This window comes from Chlamydotis macqueenii, chromosome 2, assembly GCF_036417535.1.
Source record: "Chlamydotis macqueenii isolate bChlMac1 chromosome 2, bChlMac1.mat, whole genome shotgun sequence".
NCBI lineage: Eukaryota > Metazoa > Chordata > Aves > Otidiformes > Otididae > Chlamydotis > Chlamydotis macqueenii.
Window position 1 is genome coordinate 68,355,685 of NC_141557.1, and position 25,632 is coordinate 68,381,316.

General features: G+C 43.7%; 1 protein-coding gene across 11 annotated transcripts in view; it reads right to left on the reverse strand.

Moving 5' to 3' along the window:
- ATXN1 (ataxin 1) overlaps window positions 1-25,632 on the reverse strand; it is a 221,949-nt gene that overhangs the window by 54,568 nt on the left and 141,749 nt on the right. Inside the window, exons 4-5 of one of the 11 annotated variants that reach the window (XM_086740177.1) lie at window positions 5,677-5,733; window positions 3,225-3,288 (exon numbers count right to left, since the gene is read on the reverse strand). The exons of 9 other annotated variants lie outside the window; for them this stretch is intronic. The gene's annotated coding sequence lies outside the window, so the exon portion shown is untranslated. The remainder of the gene's footprint in view (window positions 1-3,224; window positions 3,289-5,676; window positions 5,734-25,632) is intronic. One more of the 11 variants, XM_086740178.1, reaches the window with a different exon arrangement.

Genomic DNA, 25,632 nt, shown 5'->3' on the forward strand with positions numbered 1-25,632 from the left:
ACACTGAAACATGTATCACAGGACCGGTGTGCGGGGTTTTCCCTCTGCTGAATAATTTCACCCCTTGCGATCTTCCCTCGGCTTCTAACATTTCTGCCTGCTTCTCCTATAACCTTTTGGTGCCTGCTCTTTACTCCTGAAATAAAGTTACTGCTGAACCATTTATATCTCACCCGAGATGCTTGTCTCACACTTGGCACAGCTGATGAGTCCTAAAGGGAGCTTCTGCCATGTGAGGCTGATTCGCTCTACGCTTAGTGCCACCTCATCCGTATCGGTGTCCCATTTACCTTTAGAGTTACAACCCAGACTCACTGATACGCCGTCCGCAAATGTCAGGCCGAGCTCTCAGTTGTCTGTTGCTCACTTCCTCTGCCTCTTAAATCTACAAGGGAATCTCTAAGAGAATATTCTGCTGACCCACTGCAATTTTTCTGGTGCTTCTTAATTTTTGTGTGCTTACCCTGATCTGCAAAACAGCACTTTGCACATTATGGTTTGTTAGCGAAACAGGCAATTTTTCTCCAAGCATCTTCCTCACTCCTTTACTCCTCTCTATTTTCAGCAACTTTCAGCGAGAACAACGTCAGACTGACAGCTCTGGAGACCAGGGTATTTCAGGGAGAGGAGCCAAGCACAACTGCCTTCCTCTATCAAAAGCTGAAGGTAAGCCCTCTATCGTCTTTGCTGTACTGTAAGAAAGTGCATCCTCTTTCACTCTGCCTTAGTCACTGAAAAGTCACTGCTCACCAAACTGATGTGCTGGGTAGGTGCAAGACCAAACCTGCCCACGCAAATCCCTTTGAAGGACCAGGACTCAAATCCCTGACCTAGAGGGATGCGTTGTACTGGTGAAGGAGTTGATCTCCACTTCTACACAGTCCCATACCTCTGCAGACACTGAACAGAAGCAGTCCAAGGCAACATGTCTGCGCAGGAAGACTTCAGCAGAGAGCCACAGGGAGCCTGGAAATACAAATGTCTGTGCTGCTGGCCATGGCCAGGTGGAGCCTTCCCAGCTGTCAGTCCAAGCAGCCACACCAGCAAAAGATCCCTGGATGAACTGTGCGCGCGCAGTCAAGATGCCCAAGCAAGAGTCCTCATGAGCACCTCACTTCTCACTCCCCCTTCAGGGGCCAAGACGCTCTGTTTTTCCCTCAAAAGGGAAAAAAAAAAGGGATCTTGACCTTCCAGTTCTGCTGTCAACAGTGACAAATGCCAAAAACCTCGTCCGATTCCTTAGGGAGAGAAGGTGGCACTAAAGAAGTGGGAAGGGCAGCAGTAACAGGAAGCTACCACCCAGAAAGCCTCCAAAACCGCTCTTACCAGTTAAATGATTTCTCCGCCTGAGAAACTAGTTTCATTGAGCAAACAAAAGTATTGCCATTGTCTCATTCAGAGACAAACAGCCTGGCTTCTGAAGAGAAAGCTAAGTGTGAGCCACAGAAATGTTGTACCATGCCCTCTGTAACGGCTGCCGAGGAAGGCAGCACCGCAGTTGATTCATTAGGTTAAAATTAGTTCCCCAAAGGATGGGGGAGACAGGCATTTTGGAGATTATTCTTTTGAGATCTAACTGTAATGACAAATGGGACCAATTACAAGCTATGGCAGAATCTGAGTCTATAGGACTACTTACAGAAAAGCTCAAGATAATATAAGGAGGATCAGATTTTCTGTTGAATTCTACAGGACTTAGCAGAAACACAGCTCCTGTTTCTATCCTTTACCACTGCTGCAATTCAGCTGCTTCTTGACTGTACTATGAATTTTAAAAGCAAATAAAAAGCAAAGAACACCTCACAAACATGGACAAAAAAAAATCACTACTTTCCTCTCAGGTCTGGAACATGGGCTTTAATTCAAAAGGTTCCCAACCATTTTTGTTTTCTACAAGCGTACACTTAGAAAGATACAATGCTGTCTGAGAGATGACCCCGACTGCTCCTTTGAAACAGGCTTACAAACAACAAAAACAACAAAAGCACATTAACAAGCAGAAGCATGGTTCATTATTTGAAGGCATTGCTCAGTGTTGATAAACGCTGGTAAAAAAAAAAAAATGAGTAAATCAGGCAACCAAAGCCCAGTGTATTACTAAGTAACAAAACGAACCTTTAAAACCTTGATTTTCAGGCTAAACCCTATTTTGGGGTTGTTGAAAGCAGACAACCAGCCAGTAGCAGACTAAGATGTGCACGGTGACCAACTGCTGTGTTGGTTCGCCAACATCCATCACACAAATTGATTAAATATAGTCTGCATCAGTCATTTAATACAGGAGAAATAAAGCCATTGTAATAGAATATAGTTTGCAGGATCAATACTTCCTGCTAAGGAAATAAATGTTTCGACAACACCTTGACATATATTTCTCTCCAGTACCCTATTCGTGTTCTGGTGCTTAGGTGGCAGCAGGAAATCGTTAACCTTGCTTTACAGAGACTCTGAAAACTGTACAAAACCCAGCTGTGACATCTAAGCCTGTATGAAGCCACACAAATCCTCTTCCCCCATTCAGGGGGCTCTCTGGGAGAGAGAACACACAGTACCGAAACACCAGGCAGCTACAGATGCAGGATGCTGCCAGCCTGCTCCGCGCACCGCAGCAGAGCTCTGCATCGGGAGCACTGCGCAGGATTGTGCACCCGCTCCCCTACCTACTCAAAAAAAGCATCCAAGAATGCAAACCTTACAAGCTTCAGGTGAACAGCTATCCCAGCAGCTGCCTTTTCTCTCTAAAATTTCACAGCCCAGGCTTGACCTGAAGGAAATTAAAAGAAGGAGGCGATAGCTTTAGCTTCTTAGTTTAGCTATGGAGCAGCAAAGAGAGCGCAGCATCAGCAATCCAAAGCCCCGCTGTCACACACATGTGAGGAGGGAAAGGTAAACATTTCCTTTCCATGCCATTCTTTGAAAGGGAATCTAGCAGTAGGGAAAAACTACAGTGCACACAGTGCCGCGAACATAAGTAACATAAAAAAACCCTATAGGCTTATTACAAAAAAAACCCCACCACCCTAGTTTTCAACATACACGTTGTAGCTTTCTAGCCACGCGTTGGAAAGTTAGCCTTAAGTCCAAACAAAACAAAACAAAAAAGAGATGTAACTGTGGAGACCAAGCCCCTACACGAAAAGTGGAATTTAAGAACTTATGACTTGCTTAGATACAGCAGAAAAGTGAATGAGTAAAACAGGCCTGTTCTGCTCAGTCATTCTCACTTGTAATGGCTGTACGCAGCTTGCCAACAGCTCTTCCTCAGCCTTCCAGAACAGCCCGGCGAGCCTGTTCCAAGTGAAGTAAAAAAAAAGTTTGTCACTAGGTAGTTTTACAGTGAGGCAACTTCTGCTCTCTTCCATTACGTGGGTTTGTAGGTTTGGTTTTTTTTTATTTTTTAACAAGTACAACAAGCAGAGACAGTTACAGGGCAGAAAGCTGAAACAGCGAGGGATTTTTGTGTTTCCGCAAGGAAATCTCTATTCAAATACATGCTAAAATGCAGCGCTCTCAGAAATCCTTGTGTGATTTCCAGCCACTGTCAGTGTTGGTACCACTCAGAGCTAACACAGGGAGCTGGGGGGACACTGGAGGTGATGATCGGACCCCTCCCCTATACAGGACCTCTCCGGTGCCGTATTCAGGGAGCTCTGCCTTTGTTCGGTGTAGTTCAAATGGCCCGAGCGACGTGGGTTTCACCTCTTCCCGACGGGGATTATTCCACAGTCTAACAGATCTTACTAGCTGGGAGTGCTTCTGGATTTCAGCCTGCTTTTTCTGCACCGAATAAAATCCAGGTGTTTGCCTTTTTAAGTCCCCTAACAGAGGTGGAAAAGTAACATCTGTACTTGTTTTCAGGTAAGAAACTGCCCAATTCCCAACTGTTTTCCACAATTGCTCATTCTGCCTTACAAAAGCCATGTATTTATCAGTGCCTCCCTCTTCCACTTCTTTAAGGAAGCATGTATGGACATGTCATGTTCTGGTTTTCAGAAATTGACCGACTTGCCTTCAGAAATGGTTCAGTGACTGATTAACAGCACCCTATACCTGCCAGTTGCCCTCTCCTTTACCTCCCTTTTGCTATAAAAGCTGGGATGGAAGACAGGTCGCAGATACGGACATGGAAACCAAATTTGACATTCCCCTTCCTTAGCATTTTAGAACTTCAGGTTGCTGCTGGGTAATACAATAATGCAGAGATGGGAAAGTCTCTTTCAGACCCCAGGGCAAAACTTCTACTGAAGTGCATCTTTGCTCCACCAAAGACTCTGGGCTGATCTTGGGCAAGTGTATCACTGATCTCCATGCAGCTGCCACCTTCTCCAAAAAATGGGCTTTCTGGCATAAAATATACCTCAACACGTTTAACCCTGAGTACTTTAAAGGCTATTCAGTAACTACCAACCATAGCAGAAGATTAACTTCCTAGCTATAGTCTGGTGTCAGATATATAATAAAGACCTTGATTTTGTAGAGAGATAAATACATGTGACTTGAGGCCCAACTTAACTGCAGCAAGAATAGGAAAAAAACAGGGGGAAAGAGCACATACCACATCCAAATGCACTTTAAACTGAACACTCATTCAGTGCAAGGCAGGGCGAGGGAGAAAAATCCTTGCAGGTTCGTGCCACTTACCCATAGGCAAGTTCTCTTCTCTAGCAAGATAACTGTGAGTATCTAGCTTTAGAAGACACTTTATTCATTGCGAATGTCTGGAGCATTTTCATAGCAACACAGTTGCAAAAAAAATCAAGCATGCTCAAAAAGCCACTGAAAACCTTACTATTTATTTTCCTTTTCTAGTGTATTTGTATACTTACACTATATAACACACATCTTTATTCAGAAGTTAAAAAAGTCACCCAAAACTCTTCTTCTCTCGCTTGTTTCATACCAACAAAACACGTATATGCAAATATCCTTAGCATAAAGAAAAACTCTTAAACTCATTACGACATTATTTGTACCCTGAAGCGAGTCATAATTTGTATGCGTTCTGCCAAGTACTTTCTGTCAAAGTTGAAGCAATTATTAGGAAGTATGAAAGCAGGTGTCACTTCTGGCAAGTTGTAAGATGGCTTTATATTCTCAGATGCAATGGGATAAAAATAATCCCTAAAAAGAGTGTAGCAGCTATTTACATCCACTATACATGTGAAATATAACAGTTGCCGCCTGTACTTTTTTTTTCCCTCTTTGGTATTTTAATTAAAGATTCAAGCTCCTAAAAGACAAAAACTAAAAATATGTGCAAAATCAATCCCATTTTGCATAATTTCTATTTAGTTTCATAACCAACTGTCAAGCCATCTGACCCTCATTTGCATGTGCTATAAGGCAGGCAGCTGAGCTCGCTTCCACCGCAGCGAGACACATTCCCTGTCCCTGCTCACTCCCACGTACAAACCTCCGGCTTCTCGGATGAATCTCTGCTACAGCACTTCAGGACAGAGGGACAATGATTGTTACAACTACAGGGCCAAAACTCTTCCAACTTGGGTGCCTAAATTTAAACGCCTAACTCCATCTTTAGGCATGTGAATAAGCTGCTAGCGTTTCAAAGGTGCTGGGCACCCAGCATCTCCTTCTTGTTTCTGTCAAACTTGCCAAAAAGAACATCTGCTTTTAATTAACAAGAGCTGCAGGACCTTTGAAAGCCATCCCACTTACTTCAGTGCCTAAATATAAATCCAGGTGCCTACCTCTAGGCAGTCAACTTTTGAAATGCTGAAAAAGAAAAAATAGCGTTATTAAACAAATAAAAATATATATAAAGAACACATGCAGATATACCCAAGGCTTTTGGATTCTTGTTCCATACTTGACATATGACGTGATGCAAAAGAAAGCAGAATCGATTTTGCTGGAAAGCAGCATTTCATGCTGTAACTAGAGTACGTACATTGCTAATAATCAATAGAATTACAATAAGGAAAGGCATCCAGCGAAACTTTCTTCAAAAGCTGCTCCTCTTCCTTGGACAAGCAACCAAGCAAACCAATCCCCACAAGTGGTTGTATTTATGTTAAGAGTTTATGGAAATTGCAAATTTACTAGTGTATTTATTATGCAAGTTTATTTTATTTTTCTTTCATTCAGCCAGACACCCACATTCTTGACAGCGTAGAACTTGATAAGATTTTTTTAAATTTAAAAACTGCAAACAGAAGAAAAATACAGGCTACCACCTGCCTCTGCAAATCCTTTGCAACTGCATTTGTGCTTCTGAGCACGAAGCAACTGACTACCCCGTAAAGAATAATATTAAAACACAGCAGCAATACTCCACCCTACAACAAGGCAGTGACTCAAAAGGCGACATGAAAACGCATGTCTGTGTGTACACAAAATTCTGTCCTGAATGGGGGACCAAGGATGCCATGCTGCGAAAGTGAGAGATGCTCACCCGAGGGCTGATGAGAGATGCTCCTGGCTCCGCAAAGGAGCGCTGCCTGCCAGAATCCACAGAGAGACTCACCGGTCTGGGGCTGCCCTGTTTCTAACCTCAGTTAAGTGCACGCACATATGTGCACACATTGTGAGTGTGCAGGAGCACGCCCATGCTTTGGATTAAAAAAAAAAGTTGCACAAACTAGGTCTACAGTACACACACAGCACACAGTTAGTTTGCAGCTGTGTGGGGGAAAGGCTGATACTGCCACACCTAAATCCACACAGCTTCAGACACTGTACTGTGGCTCCAAGTGAGCCACCAGAGGCACAAAAACCACAGAAAAAAAAAAAAAAAAAGAAAAAAATTAAAACTGTTACTCTTATTGGTTTATTTTCTTAAAAAAAAAAGCTTCAGACTCCAAGCAGGTCAAATCTGTGGGCAAGAAAAAAAGAAAAGAGTGAGAAAGAAGAAGGAAAGGAGAAGGAAAGGAGAAGGGAAAAAAAAGAAGGAAAAAGAAAGAAAGAGAAAAGAAAAATGAAAAAAAAAAAAAGAAAAAAAGAAGAAAAGATAGAAGCCTGGGGAAATCCAGAAATACATTTATGGAAGTTCTACATAAAGCTCATGTAACAACAAGGGACAGGACAGTCCTCTATAAAGGTCCTACTTCCACCAGGACCGGGACCAGGATGGTGCTTGGCCCTGCCCTGCCCTGCCTGCAGCATCATGAGGAAGCTGCAGTTTGCTTCATCAAGTGAGCTGTTATCTTTGCTGACATTTCAAAACTTCCACCACAGGCCCTGCTGGTACAGTGACCACATGGGCCACCACTTCCCTGCCACGCTGCATCCCCAGGGCCGGTGCTGCCCCAGGTCTCGGCAGGTGAGCTCTCCACGGCTGGGGTGACACTGGAGGACGGGTCCTGTCAATCTTCAGTTTGCAAATGCCGCATCTCAACATTCACGCAGAGCCCACTCGCAGGCATGCTGGTGACCACCACCACCACCTCCTCACTCACAGCAGCCCCCGCAGGCTGCAACTGAGCTCACTTTGCGGCCGTGCCATGGCAGGCTAATCCCCGCACCTGCTCCAGTGGCACTTTGAGAATGGGTTTTTAATCTTTGTAGACAAGCAGTTGTTCCCTCCGCCCATCAGTAGCAGCCACATCTTGCTGCCTCTCCCATCAAGGCACGGAAGAAACGCCAGAGCTGCTGCCCAGCCCTTGCCGCTGGGCGCAGCCACGGGGAAACCCGACCTGGTGAAGCAGCCAAAGCCATTGAGCTCCGCTGAGCAGTGTATCAAGCAGACACTCCTTCTGAGTGGAGTGCTCCTCCTCGTGCCACATATCAGTGTCTCTCGTGGTGCTTGTGGGAATGGGAGCTGGGTACAAAGCCTATCTACCATGCTCCCTCTGCTCGCTGCAACAGGATCTGTCTTGCACACCCACCCTGCCCTTCCCACGGTGCGAGCAACCTGCCAGAAGCATAAAGGGGCTACGGGGATGGTTTAGGAGGAAGACAGGCTGGTCTGTCCTTGATATACCAAGCAAATGCTTGACACGGTGCATGTGTGAGGGTTGTGCGTGGGAAGACGTCTGCCCAAGCGTGGAGGGAAGGCTCTGTCTCACTGCACGGGATGCCTCCTTCCCTTACTTCAGTTTGGACCTACGGCTATGGCTTTTACTTAGGCTTCACAAGTACAGCACAATCAGATACTCTGCAATCTTATCAACCAACCACTTTATGGACATGCACACATGTCACGCAAAGCAGCAAGAGCTGCAGATTGCCCACCTCGCTCAGGAAGAGGCAGCTGAGATGCTGGCCAGCTGCTCTGCCCTGGCTCATCTCCGCCACCGAGAGCCAGGTCGCTTCCTCCTTACACACAGCTCTGCAGCCGTCAGCACAGCTCTGTCTGGAGAGAACAGCCAAGGGGCTGGCAGTCCCCACCTAGGTGACTTTTAGGGGAGACAGCTGCGCTCTGAATTCACGCAGGAAGGCTGGAGAGAAGCCACCTACCTGCACCCTGCTCCCACCACGGCTCTCCTGGGCTCTGGGAGCTGGTTGGAAATGACAACATTATTTGTTTTTCTTTGACATTCCCAAACTGAGGAAAAAAATGCAGTAGAGCAATAGGAAGAAGCAAAGAAGGCCACTGTCTATTTATTTGTCATAAATTATGCTTGGGAGAACATTAGGCACAACAAGCCATCGCTCATTGAAGCAGGTTTCTGCTGTTTGTCAGAGTGCTGCACTACACTTCATTAGGAGCATTAAGTGGACACTGGCAGGAGATGAGTCTCTGCTGCTCCTCCTCTCCACCCCCACTGCAGTTTAACCAAAACATTCTCCTCATATTGCTTTGGTTATCTCTTGGAAGGGGAAATATTCTTTTTTAATGCACAGGACAGTAGGATAACTTAGGACTTAACAAGAAAACCTCTACCCAAAACAAATGTGCTTCTGGTAAGAAACTTTGCTGCTAAATGCTCGGATGAAGCACGCGAGACCAAACACATGCATACCTCCTCAGTCCCACATCAGAGAGAAAACCTGGCTCGGAGCAGCAGTTCCTGGTCCTGGCCTCCAAAGACCGGTAATTCTGTCTGGGAGGCAGCAAGAGTCTGCGAAACTCTTACGCATTATCCCTAAGTGGTTTCCTCAATGAAATGTCTGCACATCCCATGATGAAACCAGTAAATGTTTCTACAAGCTAACAGGCTGTTACCGGGAGCATGTGTCCCTCCCATGAGACCAGGCTGGGCCATGCCATTGAAAGCAAGGAGACAGCACTTGGGTTTGATTTACTTTAGAGAAGGTGCCTTCCAACGAGGTTTGGGATGTCACCTCTCCATAGGCGGAGAGGTGGCAACCCTTTAGGAAGAAGCGTTGATACCTGCAACTGAAAGAAACAGTGGTTGGTGTCCCATCCCTGGAAACATTCAAGGCCAGGTTGGAGGGTGCTCTGAGGAACCTGATCTGGTTGGAGATGTCCCTGCTCCTTGCAGGGGGGCTGGATGACATGACCTTTGAAGGTCCCTTCCAACCCAAACCGTTCTATGACTTTATCATTCTATAAACCCAGCCACAAGCTGGCAAGGCTGATTTGAAAGCCTCAACACCTAAAGCACAGAGATGTAAGTGCACTCTTCTGGGTGCTTCTGCAAGCACAACTGCCCTGGCTTCTCATGCCACAGGCTTGTGCTGCACAGCCCTGCAACCGAAACGCCCGTGTTTTGTCCTGCAGTATCCTGTCACGCGGGGACAGCCAGGAGAAACACTCTGCTTGCAGGGAGGCTGAGGAGCATCACTCGTCTTCCCTCTGATTGCCAACAGGAAAGAGCAGAGAGCTGCTGACAGAACAAGGACATCGTCCTCACCGAGGGTATTCCCAAGGGTGTAAGCAAAAAAATCACAGGTGTGACCCTATTTTCCCCGCACCTTACTATCCCCCAAAACACTCAGAGCAGCAGCTTTGAAGGGGCTAATCCACCCACTGCAGTATTTCTGGTAATGAGTCACAAAATCCCACACGATTCTGATACCATTTTCTTGATAAAATCAGCTACCAAAATGAAACTATACATTTGGTGATTGAAAAAAAAAAAAAAAAAAAAAGACAAAACCTTACTAGCTGTTATTAGTAGCGAAGCGGTGGAACACGAAACCGACAGTCAGCGCGTGGTGCGAGAACAAAGCTGACGGCTGCGCATAGTCCCTCTCCTCTGCAGACAGAGGTTTGAAAGATGGGCTCTGCAGCCTGCCACCAAGAATTTGCCTTCTTGTATGTTGCAGTTCACGCAGATGTTCGCATAATTTCTTGCATATGGACAGCAAAAGGAGCATTCTTTTCAAGAATGACGTGATTGTCTGTGTGCTAAGGATAAGAAGTTAAAACTTTCAACATGTATCCAATGATACAGCTAAATGAGAAGCCAAACTGTTCCCAAATGCACTCAGAGGACTTTCATGAAGTCAATGACAAAATTCAGAAGATACTTCATAGCACTGTTTCTTCCTCTCATTTAAAAACCCGAATTAAATTACACTCAAGCATCTTACAACAAGTTTCAGGAGCACAAAACAGATCAGAGCATCGCAGTATTCACTCACCACCAGAAAACATTAGCTAAACTTGTTCTGAAAAATGTTTTGACTATTTATAGAGAAGTCAAGGGAGGGGGGGGGGAAGATGCTTGCTGGGCTGTTTCCTTAGTTGTTTTTTTTTTTTTGGCAGACTTCATTTGAAAGCAGCCAAACTCCCTTCTGCTTCTGTAAGGCAAACTAACAGCGCATTGGGTGTGCCGAGGTCACAGGAAGAAAGTACTTAAGCTTGTGCTTAAATTTGGGACAGCCTTGCATCAGGTGCTTTGTCCAAAACCTACTGAACTCCTCCTTAAGCCCTGCCTCAAGGAGAGATGCTTCCCTCAGCCCTTGCAGGACTCCAGCCCAAAGCCTACTGCAGGTGAGCAGCCAACACTTTATTCACTTAAAGGGATCGTGGCATGCGAAATTAAAACATCCCGTGCTTCTTTTGGGTGCCCAGTGTCCCACACGCTGGAGCTGCCACACAGCGCTGATGAACTGGGAAGGGATGCTGGTGCAAATTCACTCTTGTGATGGCACATATAGAAATCTTTTTATTTGGTCTATTTTCACAGCAGAAAAGATAAAATTTGTGTTCAAATAGCTGGCTGGAGAGAACATGCAGCATGTGAAGGACAATGCAAAACAAAAAATCCAATTGATTTGATTTTTTTTTTCCCCCCAGTTTAACATACTGAATGAATTCCTGAAATGAAACAAAACTTATACGAGGAAAAAAAGCAGGTAAGGTCATTTCAGAGGTACTTTCCAGCAACACTTAAAAAGCATACATGTCTCTCCAATATAAAACAGACTGCAAAGTGCTCTGGGAGTCCGTTTGCAGGTCATCCTCCCTAGAATAGCATTGTTATCACCAGAAACCTCAGGTAGGCTCCCATCTTCCTCCTCAACTGGGCAAAACAACAGGTCTTAGGAGCTGCCATTGGTTCAGTGAACTCAAAGGCTGTGAAACTGCACCGTCAGCTGCTTGTAACACATTGCCCTCCCCTGTATATTGCTCTAACGCTCTGAGCACCCAGCGTGCAAGAACTCTACACCACCTCCTCGTCCTGATGCTTTCTGAACCAAAGAGTGACAGCTTATTACCAGTGTGAGCTACTTACAGCTTTTATGCAAGGAAGATTTAGTAGTTGAAACATTAAAAGACAGAATTAAATGCCTTTTGGAAACAGAACATAGTCTTCAATGTGATGACGTAAGGCACAGGACTTTGAGTGGGACACAGAAATATTAACGTCCCTTTGCAGAGGTGCAGACCTCTCTCTCACATGCTTGAGAGCTGCACAGCTTTTTCTGCTTTCTATCTGATCTGCAAAAGCAGAAATATTTGCTTGCAAACTCTGAATCCAGTTACTGAGTATGCATTTCACTCACATTGATATCAGAATGGACGGCTGCCAGTTTAGTGTCTTGGCTGGCGTTCAAACTCGCTGATTGCTGAGCCTCCTTGGATTTGAAGTTCATGATTTCAAAAAAAAAAAAAGAAGAAAAAAAAATCCCCAAACACGAAACAAAGAACCCTTTACAAACATTTCTGAGATGCTACTGGGCTGATTTTCCCCCTCTCCTCTTTTCTAAGCTTGGACTCTGGAAGTGAACACGAACAAGTAGCGTGCTCGGTCAAGACAAGCAGCGAGGGAGTTCATACTTTATCTCCAAAGCTACGATACAACGAACATTAGATCTTTCCTAGCCAAGCAATTTTCACACGTGTGCCAGGGGCCAGCCCTCATTTAAGTCAGCAACAGAGGAAAAGATCTGTTTACACTTCCATATCTTAACTTGAAAAAAAAAATAAAAGAGAAAGAAAAGCTTGAAATGTTCTGAGACTTATGTCACAGCCGGTAACAGGGAATGTAAAGGCTGTTTGCCTTACACAAACTTATATATTTTCCTTCTTTTTTCCTCATTACTTACTACGAAAATCCTCCAGGCTGAAAGGCAAGCCAAGAGCTCCTTACAGCCCCTCTGTTCTCAAATACCTCATCTCTCAGTGCGTTACTTGATGCGGCTGGCGTGCTGCGCGAGCCCTGCTTTCTCTGGCACAACAGCAGACGCTATAGATGAGGCCACTTAGACATTTCAATTGAACTTGACAGGTGTTTGTTAATGGGCTTGACAATACGTTTGGGAAGGGCTGCCTGGAATTGTAAAATGGTTTATTACGGCAGTTTAATTAACCCGGTGCACACAGTTCAGTGCATTATTTTCTAAGGCTGTAAATGTAAGTGACCAAAACCTGAACCGTATGGCAATAAACATATAACCTATAACTATTTGCCAATTAATGGCAAATGCGTTCATATAGTATCTGTACAACTGGACCTGATCCTGCCAGGTCCATCTGGGAACTTCTCTGCTCCTTGCAGGATCAGTCCTCCATGTATTACCACAATTCACAGAAACCAGGTGTATCTATTCAGTGGTAACTGCTTGGGCTAATTATTAGAAAATTCAATGTACGCTAATTTGCGGGGAGGGTGGGAGGATAACATTTTACTTTTTACAGTATTATTATTATTTAAAATTCATGACAGCATTGTGCCCAGAGGCCCCAGTCAGGATCAGGATCATACTGTGCTCGGCATCCCACTGCATGTGCGTGAAAGTCCTCCCAGCACAATTTGGAGGCAAAGGCCCTGTCCCTGCAAACTGTTACACAAGTGCTTGCCCCAAAGACTGAGAGCGAGGCCGTGGAGATTGAAAGCACATTAGTCTTGCTGAAGTGAAGCAGGTGCATTAAGCCACCACATCCTACCATGCAGTGGCAGCCCACACCAAAAAGGCTCCTATTTTGGAAGAAGGTGACAGTTGAGTCACTTTTGTTTTTGCCATTAAACACAAACATCCCCTCCTACCTACTGCTGCCTTTTTTTTTGCTTCTGTCTTATAAATGGGACCATCATCCAGCAAACAAAAAAGATCACATGTGGGGTGAAAGGCCCCAGAAAAGAGAGAAGATACGTCAGTAACTCATTTGGGGAATTGTCAAAATCTCACCTTTTATTTTAGATGCACAAGGTTTAACAACAAAATTTTTCCTTGCAGTGAACTTTAAAGGATATTTGCCTGAGAAAAATAGCTAGCTGTTCCACCTGCTTTCATTCCTGGACATACAAACGACACGCCTGCAAGGTCACCATTTGGACAATCATAACCACTCATCATCCTTGAATAAGCTGGCCTTTTTATTTATATCCAAGTATGCTTAACCTCATTAAACAACTGTACTGACCAGACAATTATTATCAATATTATCATATTGATATCATATATCAATATGCTATCATTATTTTAACTAAAACCAATTCAAATATTCTACTATATTTAATCAGAAGTGGGAAAAATGGGAGCTTTTCTGAGTTAGGGCCTTAAAATTAAACTCTTCAGAGTACTGGCTGACATGAGGTACACAGAAGAGTGAAGAGGGAATTGCTGAGAAAAGGAACAGTGCCTCCGGGAGTCATTAGAAGACCATCGGAATTAGGAGAATATTAGGATTAGAAGACCATCTCTTCCTCTAGCTCTAGATGATGTTTTAGAAACGAGTCATCCATACCATACAGTCTTTGTAGTTTCTAGGGCTAAAGGGCATCACACAAAACTCAGCATGGTCTAACTTCCAAGAAGCTTCAGAGGCTCCTCAGCTCAGGGGCAGGGGAGATGTTAGCAGCACGCTCCACTCCTTGATCTTCCCCACATACCAAAAGAGATGAGATTAGCCCATACAAGCAGAGAAAAAAATGGAAACATCAGAAAAATATTTACTTGTGAAGACAGGCAAACTCACCTTAAAGGCTGCTCCTCCACAGCTAACTTGCCTCTCTGTGCCCAGTACCACAAAGATTTAAACCCCAAAATCACACACTGGTGTAGCAGGACTTTTCCTGTGGGGCTTTATTTAAAAATGCAAGTTTGGTTAACGTGTCTTCTGCTATCCTTCTACCTTCCTCTGCTTCACTCTCTGCTGCAGTTCACTGGAGCTGTGTCAAGGTTCCATTAAACATATCAAGCCTTTTACACGCAACTGCAACCTTGCAGCACAAAGCGAAACGGAGGCAGATGAAAGAAAAAGAAACCATCATTTAGCCACACACAAGTTCTGTACATTTTGCATATCACTCCTAACATGGACTGGCAGCCCACACCAAAAAGACTTCTGTTTGGGAAGAAAGTGACATTTGAGTCACTTTTGTTTTTATCGTTAGATACGAAGACATCAAACACCACCTCCTGCCTAATGCCTCCTTTTCTTGCTTCTGTCTTTTGAACAGGGCATGTTTCTGTGGTGCTTTAGAGAACTGCCTGCTTGACTCAGCACCGTAACATCTTTTGGAGCGTGCAGATCATCCCATAACTGATGGAGTGTGTAAGATGCCACCCATGGCTCTGCTGAGCTGCCAGCTTTTTCTCTGTGGGCCATGCTCTGCCCATGCTAGTCCCATGAATGAGACACCTTTCATTAGATTATGCAGTGAGATGAACTTCTTGGAAAGGGGAATGTAGTCCTTTTAACCTTTTATTGTTTCTAACGTTTAGCTCCATTCTTTTTAAATCCCAAAATAATAACAACATCCATTCTCTGACACAAGGCCTTTATCAGGCTTTAAAAAAAAAAAATTTAAAAAAAAAAATCAAACTAACCTGGTTACTTCAAAGCCATACTCTCATAATTTTAGCTGGCACATCATGAACAAAATGGTCTAGAACTAACCTCAAACAGTCATCTGGAGAAAAACAACATATTTTCCCATGTCATCACCACTATAGCACATGCTAACCGCAACTATTCAGCCTGTCAGTTTTCAGTTTATATTATGATAACTTTACCTAAAAGCATTTCGTGGTTCAAAAACAGCAAGTGCAATGCCAAGGAAACATTTGCTGAACTGATGAGCGTGGCAGTACTGGTGTAGGGAATATGCTTTCTGCAGAATGGGAAGCAGTGTAAAAAGAGATTTCACTAGGGACAATGGATCTCTCAGGAATTCTCCAAAAATACTGCTTCAGATTTGCTTAATCCCACAATCTAATCACAGTAGGTTGTGAAGAAGGAGGCTTAGTTTGGTCCTCGGGTAGTGAATTTTCCACAAAAATCTCTGAGAACTGTAATGAATGGGAAAAGGAACACATCAGTCGTTTTTACTCACATTAGCACCTCGACTTCCACACACGGGAAGGTTTCTCATGTGTGCTGAGCATTTAAGAAAGGTAAAAAGGTAGAGATGTATGGAAATGTGGGCAGGGAACTATGTGAGAGGCATAAAAGCAACGCATTTTAAAAGAACTTCAGCAAATACACTTTCAGCTGTACGATCCCCATGATTCACAAGGAACCAAGCACTAGACAGTCTTCAGTTACTTTCCTCATTTTAAGAAGGACCAGGGCAACCCCTTCATTAACAAAGTACTGTCATTCAAATTCTATACTAAAACCCCCTCAGCTTTGACAATCATATGCTCACACTCAGGCTTCAAAAACATTCTCATGCTACAACGCTGCCTGTGTCATCACTCCAGGAGCAAACAAGAAGTCACTGCATCACTCTCCAGTGATCTGGGACAAGGAGAGGAAGGTTGTGAGTGCAAGAACTTCAGCTGGATGCTTAGGTAGGGACAGCAAACCAAGCAAAAAAAACCTAAACCAAACCAAACCAAACAAAAAAACCCTTAGAAACCTATGAAAACACTCTGCAGCCTATGGTATTACTCTCTTCTTTGTACTGATTTGCCCAAAGTTGGGCCACAGTAGCAACATGCAGGTTTTCTAATAAATTAGTTGGTAGCTTTGCTTTTGTGGGCTACAAGAGCAGTCTGAGCCGCTTTCCTTTGAGTGTACCTTCCCTGTCCCTTCTCCTCAGCAGTACTGTGACTTCGTAATGTGCACCTTAGACACACCAGCACAGCTTTACTCCTGGGGATAAAGGGGAATGCATCTCCCCTTCTTGGTTTTGGTGGGAGACACACCGAAGGTGACACCCTCTCCCTGAGGACAGCTGATTTCAATACTGGCTGGACTCTCAATGAGCCTATTCTAATGCTCTGATGCCAGGCATTGCTTCCTCCTCCGCACTTTTTATGAATTAAAAAGGATGTGTGTTCCTATGTGTCCTCGCTGGACAGATCTTCTGCCTGGAAGGAAGAAGGAAATGGTAAGAAAGGGGCAAGGATGAGGAAAAATGAGCAGGAGCCCTACAACTGAGCTTGCATTTATTTCAAAAGTGAGTGAGTGGTTACCCGACTGCAGTGCCACACACCCAAGACTTACAGTCTGAGACACAAGTTCGAGCAGATCTTCCATGACCTCACAGTGAGTCTGAGACTGACCGCATCCAGCGCTCACAAACCACACAGCTGCGTTCCTCCATTGCTCTGACAGCGATTTATGTCAATGAATGTACTGCTGCTAATATGCACTGAGATCCCACTCCAGATGCCAAAGCTGTGCTCTGCACAAAGCCAGGACTGTTTGGTGCCCGGGCACAGCTTGCTATTAGCTGTATTTTCCCCTCATCTCATGGAAGCTTTAAGGGAACCACGAGCAGAAAAGCAGTAGCACTGCAAGTTGTGTCTAACCACTCAATAAACTAACTTCAATTTTTTAATGGAAGTATTGCAACTCAGCAGTTCTACTACGGGATCCCAGAAAGCATGAGACTTTCTTAATTTAGCAAGAACAACTGCATACTATGTCAACTACTGAAAATCTCAGCATACAGCAGAAAATGTTTTGAGTCAACAGACTGAAAAGCAAGGCTGCTGGATTTTTGTTTGATTTTACAGTATGTTTAGTGTTTTCAAGATGAGTCTTAAGGAGATGTAGCATCACATTTGAAATCTTCTCTGTTGAATCTTTCATCATTTTCAGACTGTGCAATATGCTTTAGTTTGATTTAAAAAAAAATACAAAAAACATGTTTCACAGTTGAGACTTTATCATGTTCATAGTACTTAAACGTGCACCTAAGTTTAAATCAGTGAAGTCGATTGAAATCAAAGTGATAGGGGATGTTAAAAAGGTAAGTGTGCCTTGGAGTGTTGTCCTGAACAGGAATTACACTTAAGTGTAAGATTAGGTGTCTCTAAAATAGGTCTTCCTTGTCCAATAATAAGCACAGATCACAATACACCTTGTATCAAAGGGTAGCAAAAGTGACATGTCTTGAGGAGAAGGACTTAGCAGAGAAGAACTGCAAGTCTCCGGGCATTAAGGTGTGATTGTTTTATTAGAAGGAAGATTAACACAGAGAGGCCAAGGTTAAAGCTGAAACTCAGAAGGAATATGAGTCAGGGAAGTTGTTCCAGATGGCAGAGCCATGTGGGATGTGGCTCCACAATCTACGGTGGAAATTAAAAGGAAGAAATGAAAACTTAGTGTTCAGAGAGCATATAGGACTGAAAGGAAAACAAGAAAGAACCAAGAGTAGCAAAGGGAAATTAAAGGCAGAGTGATGAAATGAGCCCTTCAGAAATTTCGAAGTGCAGCAAGACCACTTCCATCAGCCAGTACAAAAAAGGCTCAAGTCACTTTGCTTCACGTAAACCTAAACATCTCAAAGTTTCAATGCCTGTCCAGAGCACACTCCTCCTCCTTCGGCTGAGATATGGACTTTGACACATCATATGGACAGCTTCCCATGAGCATCTCCCAGCATGTATTGAAGGCACAGATAATTTCCAGTATCCCATTACTGCTTCTTCCACCCTGGCTGATATGTCCAACATCATAAATGAGTAAGACAGAATTATGTCAGGTGGTGTCTTGGGCAGCTGAAGGCTAATGGGAAATTTTAAAAAGTTAAAATTAGGCTGAATGTGATAAGACTTACTAACAACTCCTTAAGGGAAGTGGAGGAAGCTATGAGGTCTGGACACTGGGAACTTAATAGGGCAAAACACTTAAAAATGCATTGCAGGGAACTGTGTTGTCTTGTCAGGAAAACAGACATGATGTGATCTACCCAAATAGATCTTTTGCACTTCTTACTTCAATGCAAATAGGAGGTACACGAATATAAACCAAAAAGAATAATAAAGTACGAGCAAACAGACAAAGATTTGAAACTATTCCAGTCAAATTCCCTTTGATTCAAAGATGAGATTCTCAGCCAGTAGTTCAAGATGGTCTTCCTGGACTAGTTAGTACATTCACTGCACAACAGCCCATGTCACCATCTCCAAAATGACTGCAAAGGTAGGTTGATTTGGGAGCCAATGTACGCACTCTCTGAAACCTCCATTCTCCTCCATGCACACATACACAGGTACATTATGATTGCTTTGGTTTGGAGAGTCTTTTTATTACCATTTATGTATTCAAACGCCTAGCCAAAATGGGCTTTGACTGAGGCCATTAGGCAAACCTAAAGCCATAATAGTAATAATAACAAGTTTGATATGAGAGATTCTTATTAAAGCAGCAGAGAAGTACACATCACACATACAAATACCTCTTGAAAAATAATTTCTGAGGCATGTTTGATCTTGACTTTCTGTACCAAAGATCTAACCTAAAGTCTATGAAGTCAACAGAAAGACTTGGAGACTTAAAGTTGACTTTAGGCTACAGTATTTTTCCATGACTGATGCTTTCCAGTCACGTTCCTTCCCAGTCATGGCTTCTCCATTTCAGAGCAACGGAACTTTAAACGTACCTAAACTAACATAGTTGAAAACAACCGGTCTGAAGGTAGTTCAAGACTCTTGGTCTTCATACAATTATGTCTGCAGAAGCCACAGAGCCTGTGGTCAGCTGGCTACTTGTTTAGCTGTCCCTTCTTCCCAGTGAAAGGATGCTTACTTAAATACTCCTTTTTTAGAAAAAAAAATCCAATTTACAATTCTCTTCTCTCTTGCAAAGTATAAACTCATTCTTCCAAGACACAAAATGAAACTGATTGCTTTAAACTATCTTGACTTTATCTGGGTGCACAAATGAGACAGCTGACTGCTACAGCCACGTGTGTCAACACACAAGACAAATGCAGTGCTAAAACCCAGGCTGCAACTCTTGCATATCTTTCATGCTTATTCTTTCAGCCTTGAGGATGTTTTCTTGGTTAGTCAACTTTAAATTTATCTATTATATATACAGTACTATTTAAAAACAGCACTCAAGTGTACAAGATAAACATGTGTCCCCACTGAGTTACTGAACACAAGATAATAAATTTGCATCCCTGCGATTATCACCACTACCATGTAGCTGCCTTCAATGTACAGCGCAATACAAAATGAGAGCTGTGCCAAGTAAGCGAGAGGCGCTGTGCAGAAGAAGGCCAGTGCTCCGGAGGCACAAATGGAGCTGTGCAAGGAGGAAATTCAGCAGTCACTAAAAACAGGGCTTGGCAGACATTAAACGTGTATAATGAGGACAAAGAGATAATTTCTTAATGAGAATGGGAAGGCTCTTCCACTTGGGATACATGGGGAGATGCCCCACAGCTAGATGGAAAGAAGGCAGCTCTAAATTTGCATTTACTGCAGAAGTAAAACGTGAGCAGCATGGAGGAGAAGGAGCATGAGAGCTTTGCTGAAGGTGCCAGGAAAGATTCAGAACTCCTTGCGACAGAGGTACCTAACTCGGCGCAGAAGAGGAGCAAAACATGAGGAAGGCACGCTCAGAGCAGCCAGAAACAAAACCACCACCAGGATTTCGAACGGCAAATTCTGTTGGAGCCCTTCTAGTAACACATCCCACTCCAGCGAGAGAGCAGGACTTACGCTCCGCGTCTTTGCTCCGTCCCTCCGCCTTCACTTGTCTCTGCACCATCTTCCCTCTGACATCTTCCAACAGCCCAGTCTTGCTCCACACCCCGCCGTGCTGGCCTGGCACCTGGGCAAGGGCTGCCACAGCACACTAGATGCAGCACTGGGGCTTGTGGCTGGCCAGTCAGCAAGGGTAGAGCTTGGCTGTCTCTTCACCCTTGGTGTCAGCACTAACTCATGCTTCTCACCTCCTGTGCCTGCTGAGTTTAGTGACCACACAAAAAAAAAAATCGGTAGGAATTTAATTGCTTTGAGACTTCTACTTCCTGCTGGATTTGGTGGGAATTAGCCAAGACACTAAGTGTTATGGCAGGGGGGCAATGGGGATGGACAAGCAGACAGACAGACATCATCACCACCACCACACATACCTCACTCCCTTGGAATCCAGGCTAAAAACACCCAGGCTCTGGAGCAGAAATATTCGTGAAAACATTTTATAACGCTTTACCAAGAAGCAGTATCAGTATCATTATCTCCATTTTATGGCTGCAGCAGCAACTGGTCATGACACGCCTCAAGTCACCCATCAGATAGCTTTTCCTTCTGGCTCTGCCACTGTGTCTCCTGATTGCAAGTCAGTGCCCTACTAGCAGAGTCATCCCCAACCACAGGCTGCATGAGAGGAAAGAGCTGCAGGAGTTCATATGCGAATGTCTATAAACACCAGCTAGTCTCTTTGCAGACAGGAAGGAAAGGGAAGATTTTAAGCGTACAACAGAAACCAAGAAATGCAATTCTCTTTCCAAAAGGCAACACCTGCCTCTACCAGGTTCAGTGCACTCGGTGCTGTAGATGCATTTCATGAAAAGGTAGCACAGGACAAGACTGACTGCAACCAGCATACACCACAGAGGCGACTGCTTAAACTAAGACACAAGCCAGAACCAGAACAGAAATCCAAAGAAGTCTGAGCAAGGGAGAAGGTGGGATCTGAACTCCAGCTTTCTGACTGGGCATCTTCTTAAATTGCTGGGGGACACACTTTAAGAAATCCAGAATGCTTCCACTGTGCCATGCTTAGCACTATTCAGCCAAACCTCACCAAGGCTAAATTTTTAACACTTTCCTTCGTTCCCTTTGCAAGTGAAAGGATAAAGAAATTGGTGATTGGTAAGGAATCACTTAAATGATTCCTTATTTATTAAAGCAATGCAATTTCTCTTGTCTTATTCCGTAGGTTTCAAATTTTGCATATCAGAATTACTTCTTACCAAGGGAAGAATGTTCCTATCATTCTAAGTTGAATCTAAAAAAAAAATTAGAAGATAGAACTTATTGAATTTACTTTTTAATGCAATAAACTGTATGAAAGAGCAGCGTGAATTGCCATTTTATTTCTCTAATTGCATATCCTCCTCTGTATCTCTGCCTTTCTTAATGTTTTCAGGTGAAGATCAAGGATACAATTTCTCCCCTGCTCGACCATAAAACAGAAGGCAAGTAATGAGCCCAGCAAGACTTGACCTCTGCCATCAGTCTCTTGCCTGCTGTCAGCCTGTTTGACATCAGCGGGGTTGGAACGCCTCAGACTGGACACCACAGGCTCTCCCACACTGCTGCTATTAGTAGTCTTAAGACTGATGGTCCGCACAGATAATTACATTTGTAGTGACAAACACTGCCTGACATCAAAGTTTTTGCAGTGTTTGTTTTGAGCTGCTGCATAGCTACCTCTGCAAGTTATTGCATATTAATGCACTGTCAAAAAAAAGTACCATGTGGTGATGCCAGGACACAGCATTGCCCTCATTTTGTGACTTCCTTCATCAAGTTATCAAAATTCTCCTTCCTGGTACACCTTTGAACTACATTAAAACAAATAAGTGAAAGAATGCCATCAGAAAGGAAAAACTTTTTAAAAAGCAGCGGGAATGGTTCCCCAAATGAGTGCTCCTTTCACTCTGCTGCAAGCATGACCTGATCAGGCAGGTAGGCTGGATGAGAGCCACCTGTAGCATCTTCAAGGGTCAAACACTGTTTAGATAGGGCACTGGTCTGACTAAGAGCCATGAGAAAGCCTCCTACAGTCTCTGTTCCAGTAAGACAGTTTACAGACAAACAATCATCAATCTGCAACTCCTCATCTCCCACACCATCTTCACCAAAACAAAAATGGAAAGATAAAAAAAACCAGAGAACCAAAAAGAGATGCTTTAATATGACAGATCTTCTCTGTACCAAATCACTTCGGTTTTGCAGCACAATACTCAAGTGAGACTGAACTCACGTGCGATTTCAGCTTCAGCTACACAGATACCATACTAGCTTTGCACAACCACAATCAGATAGTCTGCTTTGCTCTTTGCAACATTTTGAATTCTTGAAGGAACATTTAAGAAGAAATGCCTCCATTGAGCTTAAATGAATTGTGCCATAAGCCTTAAAAATGCCATCTGTAACTCAATTAAGGACTATTTATCCTGCTTCCATTTGCTTTCCTGAAGAAGCAACCACCATTGCTTTACATGTTACCTTTAGCACTGGCCTCACCAGCCAACAGGCTTTGTGTTGGCATGGTGGTTTCCCTCTCCGAGCACGGATAAACACCGTTCCTTACTGCCTTGAGGTCTGCCCTGACACGCCAGACAGCCTTAAGAGGATGCACAGGCCAACAAGCAGGCTCAGGTCTCAAGTTTGTGACAGACAAAACAGCTAGTACAGGTCTATGTGGGCCACGGGGGGTGCAAATGCTGTGATTCGTACCCTGCCACTAGTGGCCCAGCGCTCTTGCATCTGCCGCTTCAATCCCGATGCAGCCGTTTCAGTGAACAAAGCTCTTCCCACTCTTTCACACCATTTTTATGCACTTAATGTGTGCAGATCTGGGAGCGAACTGGAAATTGCCAGTCCCAGTCTGATCAAGGAGCAACATTAAATCTGCAACTCTGATGGAGTTCTCCTGTTAAGGTGTTCCTGGCGAGATCTTATTAGGCAGCTCGAGTGAAACCAGTAACTAACAGTCATGATTTTAAAGTGGTGAAATACCTGCATTACAGTAAAACAGTATCTATATATTGTTTTCATGTGTGATTTATAGACTTCCTGTAGAAAATGAGGAGTACAGCTCAGTCTGAATATTGTCTTATACAGGCTCCAAGGGTGCAGAGCCAGCACACATCCCTTCGCAAGAACAAAACACATCCTTCTAGTACTAGACACACTGAGCCAGTGTTTACACACTGATCTGCTAATAAGCAGTCTCGAGAATTCCAGAACATGAGATTTATATTTATTACTATTTTACATTACCACAGAACGTGCCAAGTTCGGGCACTTTAAATTATGAGGGCTGCTACTGCGCGTTCCCTTATCAGTCTTCCACACAACTGTGTTACTGAAGAATCCTGATAAGAATGTCTAAAATGTCTGCTATGTTTTAAAACAGCAAACCCTTCCTTTTCAGCTCTGACCCTGCCATTTCAGTCAACAAAGCTCTTTCTACTCTTTCAAAACACTTTCTACTCACTTAATGGTTGCGATCATACTGACTGTCTTGGAAACTGCTACTCCCCAAAATAATACAGCGCAGCTATTTATTCACGGTAGTGGCTTGACGTGATATTTTGAGGACTACCATTTTGCAATATGGAATGAAACACGGACATTCATCTTTTGACAAGAGATCTAACTATCACACTTCAGGCTTCATACACGGAACATTAACGCACCTTTTAAATGAAGAAAATCAGGAAACCGCACAACTAAAACAAACAACTTGCCAAAAACAGCATACATTTTTGCACTTGCTTTTACATTCCCAGGCTCGCTAAGATCAATGTATATATAGCTAGGCATGTGTGTATGCGTGTATACATATGCATTGATTCCCAACTGCATTTCTCAGGAAGGTGCCAGTCAGAGAACAGTCAAGAGTGTAAAAAGCCATTTCTACTATAATGAGCAAAAATAGTTTTATTTGTTGTCATTTTGAAGTTGTTGGGTTTTTTTTTATTGTTTCTTCTAAAGTCTGTCTTCTGTAAGCTCAGTCAATGTCTTTGAAACTATATTTGATAGCAAACTTACCTACATTGCAATAGCTACAGCTGGAATTGGATGTTAAAACACCGACTTACGAAAATCACCTACCCCTGCACTCATCTAAATCTGCAAGAAGCCCCTTGGGAAGGAAGAAGAAGGGAGAGGTGGAGTGGGGAATGCACAGCCAATTAGCAAAGTTTCACAATCTAATTCAACCTGCCAACCCATTTTTCTGCCAGTCCTGCACAAATAAATAGGATGAAAAGCCAACAGTCAAGTTCTTCACACTTTTATTCCTCAGTCCCACCATTTCTGATTGTCTACCTGGGTACTTCTTTCCCCTCAGGCCTCTCCCAACACCCCTAACTCCAGACCACCACCTACAGAACCAGGGAAGTCATTCACATGCAACAAAATGAACAGCACAGAAGACGCCTAGCAGCATGGGTTATTCTGATAGCAAGGAGGATATGCACAGCTAGTAGCTCAAGATCTTCCCTAACGCTTAGTACCTTTACTGCGGTCCCAGCAAGCCACCCAAGGCTGAGTGATTCTTGACAGCACATATGAGAAAACTCCAGGAAATACCTGGGCTGCACAGCAACACGGCACAGGCTCGTGGGCTTGTGCTGAGTGGGCTCAGACATTTATCGGGTACACTGCGGGGCAAGGCTGCGCAGGCACACTTGTTTGACTCTCACCAGTGTCAGGCAGCACCCTGCTCAGTCTAATTAGCATAATCAGAGAAGAAGAGGTAAGGGGAGAAGCAAGGCTAATTAGCCTGAGCAAAGCACCTTGTCAGCTTGAGAATCTCTGAAAGAGGCTTGGATGTACAAATAGATGTACCCATCTTACTCCCTGCAGTCACCAGGTATTTCATCAGAACTACTTACTGCTAAAGCCACGTCTTGTCATCTGAGAGCAGAGCGGGGTGATTCCTCAGTTCTTAATGTGGTTTTTTTAAGCGAAGAACTGCAGAGGTCTTACAGATCGATGTATGATGCTTTCTCCCACCGCACGCACTTAGGTAGGTAACTCAACAGTCTTCCTTTGCATAATCTTTTTTGAGAGAGGAGGATCCTATTATGTTTGTCATATATTTGTTTTCTCTCTTTCCTTGTATAGCATTCTAGGTAGTTGAAGAGAAGGAGAGGAAAAGCACGATGCTAACAATAGTTTCACTATTTCACTGTACCTTCCCCATCTCAAAATACTCTCCAGATGGAAAGACTTTATTTATAAGTAGGAAAGTAGAAGGCTGACTGAATAAAAGTGATAATTACATTAGAAAAATAATAACAAGAAAACCCGGAGCTAATGAAGACAGCCTGCTTCATTTAATTTAAGAAGAGACTTCACCCTATAATGAAGACATATGAA